This window comes from Platalea leucorodia (assembly GCF_965183815.1).
Source record: "Platalea leucorodia genome assembly, chromosome: W".
NCBI lineage: Eukaryota > Metazoa > Chordata > Aves > Pelecaniformes > Threskiornithidae > Platalea > Platalea leucorodia.
The window spans coordinates 31,602,990-31,613,402 of record NC_138859.1 but is presented as its reverse complement, the minus strand read 5'-3'; the positions used below and the strand labels follow the sequence as shown (position 1 = coordinate 31,613,402).

General features: G+C 49.6%; 1 pseudogene across 1 annotated transcript; it reads left to right on the top strand.

Moving 5' to 3' along the window:
* Positions 1 to 695: 695 nt before the first annotated feature.
* On the top strand, positions 696 to 10,094 carry LOC309601893 (aquaporin-7-like; annotated as a pseudogene). The gene is made up of 5 exons: positions 696 to 785; positions 4,039 to 4,165; positions 6,432 to 6,600; positions 8,755 to 9,031; positions 9,935 to 10,094. The product of its transcript is annotated as an aquaporin-7-like (transcript).
* The last annotated feature ends 319 nt before the right edge of the window (positions 10,095 to 10,413 follow it).

Below are 10,413 nucleotides of genomic sequence, written 5' to 3'. Positions count from 1 at the left end.
CATTGCTGAGACTGGTCTCTCCTTGCCCTACATGAGAGGACAGACCGGGGTGGTAGCAGGGAGGCTCTCCACTAGTGTGATGGGAGCTGCGGACACAGGTGCATTCAGCAAGAGCAAATATTCAACCTGAAGCAATGCTCAAGGCATTATACTCTTCCCAGCTGCAGACAGCAGTGCACACCAGCTCCAGGCAGAGCATCCTCACCGCAGGCTGGGCGTCCAAATAGTCCTGCAAAGCACAGGCAAATGGTCCTAATCCCACCTGTTAAAAAAAAAAAATGACACCAAACCACCAGCCAGTGGGTTACAATGCAGAGCACAGCCAAAATTCCTGTTCAGTTCCTGTGGAAAGGGCTATGGAGAAAGACAGGTTTAAGGAGCACACCAAGGCTATTTACAGTTCCACCACTCTGGAGATAGGCTGCTCCTGGGCAGAGGCACAGCATTTGCAATGCCCTGGTAGCAGAAGTATTGCATCCTTACCATATAGTTTTAAAAGGATGGCATGTGTGTGTGTGGGAAGACTTTGAAGCTAGCTGCTACTTTATTGGCTTGTTCATTGTTAACCAAATGAATGAAGGTGTCTGGGGGTGAAGGGAGGGTGCCAAGTTTCAAAGGGCAACTTAGCTCAGCACAATGAAGTGTGCTGTCACAACAGGAGCTCCCGCGGCTGCAGGTTGGAGCTGGAGAGCAAAATGCTGGAGAAGTTTCAGAAGGCACTCACAATTCGTAGTGGCACTGTCAGGGAGCTGCTGGCAGAAGCGCTGGGGATGTTCATCCTCATGGTAAGGAGGAGATAGGCCCAGACATGCGTGTCTGTGCATGTGCGTGTGCGTGTGTGTGTGTGTGTGTGCAGGGCGGGTGAGAGGGTAAGCATTTGCAGCAGCAATTTGTAAGGTCAGTGGTTTCCTACCACATCCTCAGGGTTGCTCAGCAGCTAGTTGCTACTGCTCACCCCTCTGCTCTGGTGGGGCGGCAGCTTCCCATCAGGTAGACCATCTGTCAAAAACCTTCTGGAGGAAAAAAGCAATGCGGAGGGTGGGAGGTGGGCACTGGGAGATGGTGAAGCAGGTGAGGATGAGCCGCTGTTTGAGTTCTCTTCTAGGAGAAAAATGAGGAAGAGTCTGGGAATGAAACCAAAGAGCAGTGTCTGGTCAGATGGGGCAATGCAATGCTTGTGCCAAACCCCCTGAAAGATCCCATGCAGTGAATTGAGGCTTTTCTTCCTGCTGTGCCAGAGGCAATGGTGTGGTTGGGGGGTCCTGCACAGTTTTGGGGAGCAGGCCCTGACTCCTCTACCACTGGCAGCCTCTGTGAAATGAGAACAGCATTCATCCGTCTTCCTCTTGGGGTTGCCAGGGTAATGAACACCTGTGAAACTCTCCAGAACCACAACCCACCATTAGAAAACGTAATTACTGGGTGTAAAGCATGCCAGGATTTCGCTTTTGGTTTTCTTACGCTGGCAAATGAATAGTGCTTAGCCAAATCATACAGAAACTCCCCCCTTGCCTGAGGGATCTGTTTCACGCAGGAAAAGCGAAGTGGTTTTGAACTCTCGGGCTGCTTCAGAGGTGTTTGGGGAGAGGGTAAGGAAGGCTTTGCAGTCAGAATTGATCCCTGGTGGGGGTGAGGTGCCCACTGGGACCAGAGCCTTCGTGTGTTGGACCAACATAGCAAAATGAGATCCTCCCTCTGAAAAGGTCCAATAGCTGTCTGTGCCAACTTACTACACCTGGACTTAGCTTGCAAGCGCTGCTGGGCTGAGAGAGACACTTTGGACTGGACAGAGGCTGGCATGGAAGGGCTGGGGATAATCCAAATAACTCATAGTTGGAGTTGCGCTGGAGGAAGATAAGATTTGTGTGAGCATGGGGACCTTTTGACACAGCTGTCTGTACAGATAAAGGTGCTTATTTTCAAGGGCAACAACTGCATGTGCAAAGGATGCTTGCTTTTTATCACATCTTATTGCACATCCAGCTCCTTGAAGTTCACTCCTTACTACACAGGTAGTTTTGCATGCATTCGAAGTCAGAGTACAGACATCTGTGACTCCTCGGCAGGACCTGAACAAACAATTTTCCTTTTCCATTCCCTTTGTGTTTTGGTGGTGGAAGTTTCCAGGTGATAAAGATCAAGTTCAGGGGTGTCCTGCCAGGGCTGCCTCTGGGAAGCAGCATGAGAAGGAGACTTTTCTCTGCACTGTGACAGTCCAAGGCAGATTTTGGAGCCTGCAACTCATGTTGGCTCTTCCCTCACTGATCCCCACGAGGGAATAGAGTAGGGGAAGGGACACTGCACACAGACCCCCATCAAGGGCTGGCCGCAAACAGCATCCAGCATCCGAACATAGCATCCAGCATCCAAACGTAGCATCCAGCATCCAACTCTTTAGCAGCCCCCTGGCCCTTACTGCAACCGGGAATGTGCTGGATCCATCTCCAGGATGCCTGGATGGCTGTTATTTGGATGATAGCACTCAGCCAGGGCCTCTTGCTTTAACAGATAGGCAATGTTCATAAAGGAGGGAACCAGGCAGCGGGAGTAAACAGCACAAGGAGTAAGGAAAAAAAAAAGGCTATTTTGGGACTGTGAGAATAGAGGAAGAGACCAGAGGTTTGGATCTGTGCTGAAAAACATATTCTCTGGATTGTCCTGTGGTTTTTTTGAGGGTAGTGCTGTTCAGCTGCAACAGCCATATCTCCTGCCCTGCACCCCTCTCTCTGCACCTGCGCACTGTCCTGCAAAACCCATGCTTTATGCATTTGGCTTCTCTTGGATGTGGCTTTGGAAAAGCTCAGAGATGAGTAGGTTTTTATTGCAGATGCTGGGGGACAACCCAGACACTGCTTTTTGGGGCTTTTGCTGAGGCAGACTGAGAGAAGGGCTCATACCACACAGGCTGTAGCACTGTGCAGAGCACAGGCTGTGGTCTGTGTATACAAGAGAGATAAGAACAGTGTTTCTGGGGAACAGGGGATTTTGATGATGTCTGAAAGGGAAGAGGGAGAGCAGATGCATGAGACAAAATTTGGATCCAGGCAGAGCAGCCAGTAAAGATCTGAGTCAAAACAGGACAGGCCAGAGCAGAAGTTTAGATGCTGGAGAACATACTGACTTTTTTGTCTTGGAGGGACATGTCACCCTGGATAAACATTGGTGCAGGCCAAGGAACAGGATACACTCTCCAAGCCCTAAGTGATTTGCGAGGCAGAGACCTCAAGAGAAGCTTTGTCCTTTTCCAGATTTCAGTGTAAAAGAGCTGTGCAAAGAACTGATTTTTCCACGCTCTGACCACATTAAAAAAGTGAAATAGAATTTACTTTCAGGACAGAGCAATTTCTTGAATATGTCTTTTCCTGCTGGAGAGTGTTTACATTTCTTTCTATTTTTTTTTCCCGGTTCCCCTTTAGTCACTAAAAAAATATTGAAACTTTGGCTGTTTTAAAACTGAAAGTATATGTGTTGAAAGGAAAAACCAAATCAGAATTTCCTTCCTTGTTTTTTGCTGGAATAAGTTACCAAAATTAGAGTCAAGTTTGGCAAATAGCTATGTGCTCCCCAAACTACATTTTTAGTCAATAAATTGCACACCAGGAAAAGAAAGACAACGATAATTTGCCCACCCTCCTTCTTCCGGCTTGGGCATCGCCTCCAGGCGGTCTGTGGTGGTGCTGCCCTGGCTCATGTCCCTGGCTTCAGGTGCAGATGCCCTTACCATGGCTGTGTGAGTGATCCCAATCGAGCCCAGGACCTCAGTGTGGGTGTCTGGGGTTTGTCTCCCTTGTACCCAACCCAGACCAGAGTGTCTGGTTTGGTGTGATGGTCACCAATGAGGAATAATCCAGTTAGCCATTCAATTTTTGCAGAGGAGGGTCATTCTCACTTCATCTCCTGACCATGGGTACCTTAGAGTCTTCCTGTCTTTGGGAGTTTATTAGTATTGCAGAAAAAGTAGCAAAAAGAAGCTCAGTCCACCACAGCAATAACACTACTTTTAACACTCCTTTCTCTCTTTCTTTTTCCATGCACTAGGTCTTTGGCTTGTCTTCTGTGGCACAAGTGGTATTAGGAAGAGGAGACTTTGGGCAGCATCTGAGCATCAATTTGGGATTTGGCATTGGTGTTACCTTGGGTAGCCATGCGCCTGGAGGAATCTCTGGTGAGCAGGACGCTTGAGTGTAGGACATCTCTATGTCCCATAAAGGCCACATGTGTCAGAGGCAGCAGGAGTGGGCTGCGGAGGGGCGGGTGATGGCAGTGCCCTCACCAGAAGAAAAAGGCAGTCCTAGGGTCCCCAAGCAAGAAGAGCAGAGCAGGTCTAGTGACCGTAACCAGGGTCAGCCTTGTGACCCAGTGATCACAGCCAAGTCCACAGGGGGGAGGCAGGTCTGAGGTCAAGCCAAGGAGTTGCGATGGCGCAGCAAGGTCAGGAGAAGCAGGGGACAAGGCAGGCACAGCATACTTACAGTATGCTGACCCCAAACGCGTGTCCTGAGCTGAGACAAGGGCAAGTAGGACAGGGAGAGCGGCGGAGGTTCAGCCATCCCCTCCTGTTGTGGTCAGTGGAGCCAAGTTTCAGCAGTGCCCCCATTAGGCGCTTGGGATATGCCATCATGGCCCAAGGAGACAAGGAGCTCTGAAAACATGCTGCCGATCTGACCCATGGGGAAGTAAATAATTTATTGCAAAGGAGAGCTTACTGCTGATGTTGCAACAAGGAATGGTATGCAATTTTTCACCTTATCATCCACACCCATGCGCACACACCCCACGCGAACTCAGGAGGTGGTGTTTCAGGGCAATGGGGTGGTATCTCTCACATGACAGAGCATTACCTTTGCCTTGTGCAATTTCTGCATTCATTTGCACCAAGAAAAGAGATTAAGGGCTCTAGTGGGCAGAAAATTAAAGCAAGTCCTGTCTCTTGAACTGTTGGAGCAGAGAGATGTCCAAGGCTGGGGCTGGCTTGGAAATGAAAATTTTTCCATGCAAGCAGTCAGCTCTTGGTCTCCCTGTCCTTTTGGAGCTGGTGGAGACATCCTGGGGAAAGTGGGCTGAGGAAAGTAGGTCCCTGCAGTCTCAGCTGACATTTGAGATGGAGCTGATCTGCTGAGGGCTGGGAGGTGGGAGGAAGGGTCTCAGCTCAGCCAGCAACAGGCTGGCTCTGGAGCCAGCTTCAGGGCTTCTTGGCATTGTGATTTGGCTTCATTTGTGTCACAAGATGTTTCTTGTGATCTCTGAAATGTCTGGTCATGCCTGCAAAGGATCAGAGGATTGAAGAAAAAGAGGTCTCCCTCCATTTAAGTTGTGGTTGTGGGACTGTAGCAGGTGGCACATGCACTTTCACTTCACTCTGTCCTGTACTTTGATGAGATGATGTGTGTCTGGCTCTTACCCCTTTCTGAGTCTGGAGTAGGAAAAGGCCACTAAGGTTGGAGCAAGTTTACACCTACTAGGCAGGAAAAAGCAAATATTTCCTTTGGACTCATGGGGAGATGAGGCCTGGAGAACAAATGTGGTTTGCACTGAGGGCACCCAACCTGGATCCACTTAGTCTTTCTCCAAAAGCACCATTGTGATACCAACCTCCTCCACAGAAAGTGTCCCCTCAAACAGGGAAAACTGGTCTTGCACTGTATGAAAGCCGCATACTAAAAGATATAAGGAAATGCAGTCCAAGATTACAAACTCTGCGAGGGAAGGACAGGATCTGCTCCACACTAGTGGGAGCAACCATGATCTGGCCAGGATTGACCATCCTGGTAACCCCTTCTCAATGCAGTGACATCTAAGAGCTAATCTGAGTCCCTGCTGATAGCCCTGTGTAGGATTTACTTTGCAGACATGAAGCTATGGGGCATCAGTGGTTGATTTTGCAGTTTGTTTCCCCACTGTCTCACGCCTTGCCTGCCAGATGTGCTAAGGGCCCGCAGCTCCCATCAGCTGGGGTGCTCAGCTCTGCCAGGATGAGGCCCTCCTTGTCTATCAGATGTTTTCAGAAGGCCTTGTGATTGATTAGGATAATATTTGCCTCATCTACCTGTAGCCATATAAAAGGCCGGTGATGAGTCTAAGTTCTGGGCTCCGTTTAAGTTGAACAAAGAGAAACTCATACAGAGGGAAACTCATGCCATGCCAAGAGAGGTGTGTGACAGGTGAGATGACTGAGGCAGCCTGTGGTTTACAGAGAATAAAGCAGAGGTTGTCTAATTTTTAGAGGACTAAGGCTAGGAGCTCTCTGCCCTGAATCATTCAGCTGCCCAGGGAAAACGGGTCAGTTTTGAGTCTGTGCAGGAGGGAGACCCTGCCCTGGGAGAGTCCTGGTGTTCTGGAGCAAGGTCTGGGTGGTTACTGTGGGGCGTAGGGCATGCTCCAAAACAGCTGCATCAGGGTTAAGGTCACTCTCTTTTGCTGTGATTTTGCAGAAGCTCATCTGAATGCTGCCATCACCCTCACACACTGCATTTTAGGAAACCTCCCCTGAAGAAAGCTCCCAGCTTATCTAATTGGCCAGTTCCTGGGCTCCTTTATGGCAGCAGCCATAGTCTTTGGCCTCTACTATGGTATGGTTGTGTCTTTATCACAGGGGTTGCTGTGGGCACCATTTCAGTCTTAACTCACAGTTCATCAAAAATATTTCCTTTTACAGTACCCAGCATGATGTCTGGGTGAGGAGGGCGAGCTCCTGGCTTGTGGGACAGACCTTCATAGCTCAAGGACAGAGCAGGGCCCAGATATCTCTGGGAAGGATGTGTAGTTCCTGGAGAAGGCAGCTCCTTTTGCTCAGGGCATTCCCACTGCCAAAATCTGTCCTCAACTCAAGGCTAGTAGCTGCATTTTGTCGGCATTTTGTTTCAGGGTCTGCAAGGGCTTGAGTTAGATGGACTACCATGTATTAGGTACAACTGGAGCTCTGGGGGGACTCTGCTGGTCTGTGGAAAACAGGACAGCAGTCATCTGTGGGTTTGAGTTGTGAGCAGAGGACCCACCAGCCAGCATGTCTCAGTCTCCAAGGGGCAGAGGGATGGAGGCCTTCAGTGCATCCAGAGCATCCAGCCTGCCCCAGGCTCCTGGAGCACAGACAGGGAGCTGGTAGGCATAAGGAAGCAACTGCAGAGCAAAGTCTGCGGGTAACAGATATCAGTGAGATCATGCCTGTGAGGGGTGTGTATACCCATATCTCCCATTGCCTCTCTTCCCCTTGGTGTCCATGCTGGCTGCAACGGGTGGACTTGTGTACGTGCCATGTAGGATGAACTCTGTGCTAACTCCCATAATTCCCATTTCTCCTAGCACACCACTGACCTCTGTGAAGAAGCCCCCAGCAAGGATACATAGGGAGTGGGGTAAGTGGAGAAGATTGACGCCGTGGCAGTTGGTCCTGTCACTGTAAAGTTCCCCTTGGTGTAGTCATACAGAGCATCTAGGTGGGTGGTAACAGGTGCTACTGCAGGTCTGCTACAGAGGACTCACAGCTCTACACGCGCAGACACAATCACAACCTCTACTCCAAGGAGCCCACCATCCAGGCAGGTGCCTGACAGGTAGGATCCAAGGCACCTTGGTGGCTGAGCAAGCCTAAAGGGTAACAACGCCTGCAGGCTGCTCTGCAGCTTGGTCCAAGTGCCCTCCAGACACCTTCCCTGCATGCAGCCCAAGCAGTGGGAAGTGAGAAGCTGAGCTTTATCAGGAACCATCTCCTTTGGGCTCTGGGCAGTTCCCTGAACTGTTCTTCCCCTTTTTGGATCCTATGCCCGCTCCACGCTCCCAGGCAGCTCTGCTGGCTGCCCCTCACTGGCACAGAGGGCCTGAGACCATCTTCACATGAACACGGCCTGTCTGAATTGAACCTCTAGGGTTTGAACAGTCCAATTCAGACTGCGTACAGTTGATTCCCAGCATACAACACGATGTCCAGATGCCCAGAAATAGGAAGGAGATGCTTCAGCGGACATAGAGCACTGGGACACTGGAGAAGGAAGATTCACTTCCAATTCAAATCTGAGGAAGACTGTGCTTTTGTCTCTGAGCTGACAAAACTCTTGCCTGGGCATGATGAGGAGGATGGTGAGAGCTGGAGAGCCTACAGGTGGGGACCTGATCACTCAGCCTCCTGTGGAGCATGCAGTGTCCTTGCTGCACAAGAAAGTAAATGACAGTGACAGTGCATTGCCAAGAGCTGCAGAGTTTCTGCTTTTGCTGGCATCTCTGCAAGCAGTCCAAGGCTCTCCAGCTGCATTTTCTGAAGCAGAAAGAGACAGGAGTCATCACCTCTATTCAAACCACAGTTCCTGACATCTTAGGCACTGCAGATCTACAAATGCCAGCTACGTACTGTCACAGATGGGAGATTCAGTTTCCCAGATGAGAATCTGGTATCTGCTTTTAGTTCTGAAAGGGCTAATGCAACAGGCTATATAAAACATCACTTCCTCTAGGGAGGATCAGATTTGTCTTGTTAGCAGTTTGTTATGGCTCTGCCTCTGTTAGACAAAATGTACTTAAAATAACCCATGTCCCTAACTTGAAAGGTGGAGAGAGAGGACAGTGCTGAGAAGTTCGTATCAGTTATTTTATCAGAGCATTTTTGGTGATGAGGTGGAGACGTTTTTGCTGGGAAATGAGTCAAGACTCTTCTTCAGTCCACCTGTGAGGAGGGAATAACATTGGGGTCCTCCCTGACTTGATCAGACCATGAATCCCACCTGCTCTTCCATTCTGAGAAGTCTCTTCCTCTCTGCTGAGCAGGATCCTTCTGCCTTCTCCATTCTCTCTCCTGACCTGTTTCCCCTTTCCTGCTCTTGCAGTTTATGGTGACAGTGATGCTGCTTCTGGGCATTCTGATCATCCACGACGAGAAAAACAACGGAGCCCTGAAAGGCATGCAGGCCCTGCTCATGGGTATTCTGGTCCTGGGCATCGGCCTGGGGATGGGGATGAACACAGGCTACGCCATAAACCCCTCTCGGGACCTGCTCCCCAGGGTCTTCATGGCAATTGCTGGCTGGGGAATGGATGTCTTCACGTGAGTGACCTGTTTTGCTTTTACATTACTCAGCTCGCAAGAAGAGGAGATATAAGCCCAAGATAAAATGGTGATGAAGCCTTTTTCTTTGGACCAAGTGATGGTATTGCTGCAGAGTGTGTTCTCCATTCTCAGAGAACAAGGGTTGTGCGTAGAGGAGCCCTGTGCATTATGTACACAAAATTTGGGGTACGCTAATTCTCCGGCATGGGATTCATCTTGACATTCAGATACCTCAATTTGTGCACCAAATTGGCTACCTGTTAGCTGGAGATGTAGCTTGTTATTGCAGTGCCTGGAGAGCCAGAGAGTGATTCAGCTTACCTGAAAGCAGGTACTTAGAGCTGGATTGCTGTATAGCTCTCCTAAATTTAGATGTCTGAATCTGGAGTTAAAACCCTGCCTTCCCCTATCTAGTAAGATGGTGCCATGCTATGGCTTTTCCCATGGTGAGGGCATTAGCAGAGTCTCCTGTCCTGGCTGTCCATTTTCATTAAATTTCCAGAAAATATCTTTGAGAGCTTGGTATAGGAGGTACAGATGTTATTAGAAATGGGGAGGGAAAAGGTGTGTGGGGGTGTGTGTGTGTGGGGGGTGTCTGTCTGACAGTCACACTCATCAGGATCAGACTATTTCTGTAGGAGAACAAGAAACCTGCAGACAGTGCAGAGCCACTTTCCCAGGCCGATGAGGAAAATGACCCTCCCTCCAGCAATTATGCTGGTGGATAGTGAATTTGTATAAGCCAGTTGTAGGGCCCAGTATGTGAAGTGGGACTAGACACCTCTGCTCACACAGCTCACTCCTACTCCAGCAGACTCAGCTCACCTCACCCTGCGCCATGCGGCAGCAGGGCAGCGGTTCATCTGGCTCACTGGCTGCCTCTTCTGCGTTTCATTTTAGGGCTGGACGTCACTGGTGGTGGGTCCCACTCACAGTTCCGATTCTGGGAAGTCTTGCTGGTGTTTTAATCCACAAACTCTTCATTGATTTTTACAACCAACCTGTTCCGGAAAGTGGAAATGAGAAAGGACAGCCAGTGGTGGAGACTTCTACGCTGTGATGGCCACATGCTCTGAGGAAAGGGCCTGACAGCAAAGCCTATGTGGACGTATGGACTGACAGCCAAAGGGTAACCAAGTGGATAAGGGCACGTGCAATGATGCTGCCAGAGCACACCGTTTCTCTACCCTGCAGGTGGAGAAATGAGGGACTAGTCTTCAATAAACCTACTCTGCTTAACCAGACAAACTGGGTCTCTGAGACACTGGGCAGACCCGGGTAGGGCTAGACCTGTCTGTGACCTGAGGAAATTATTCAATCTCCTTGTGTAAAAATCTACCAAAAAAAAAAAAATCATCACATCCTGGAGAAAAGCAAAG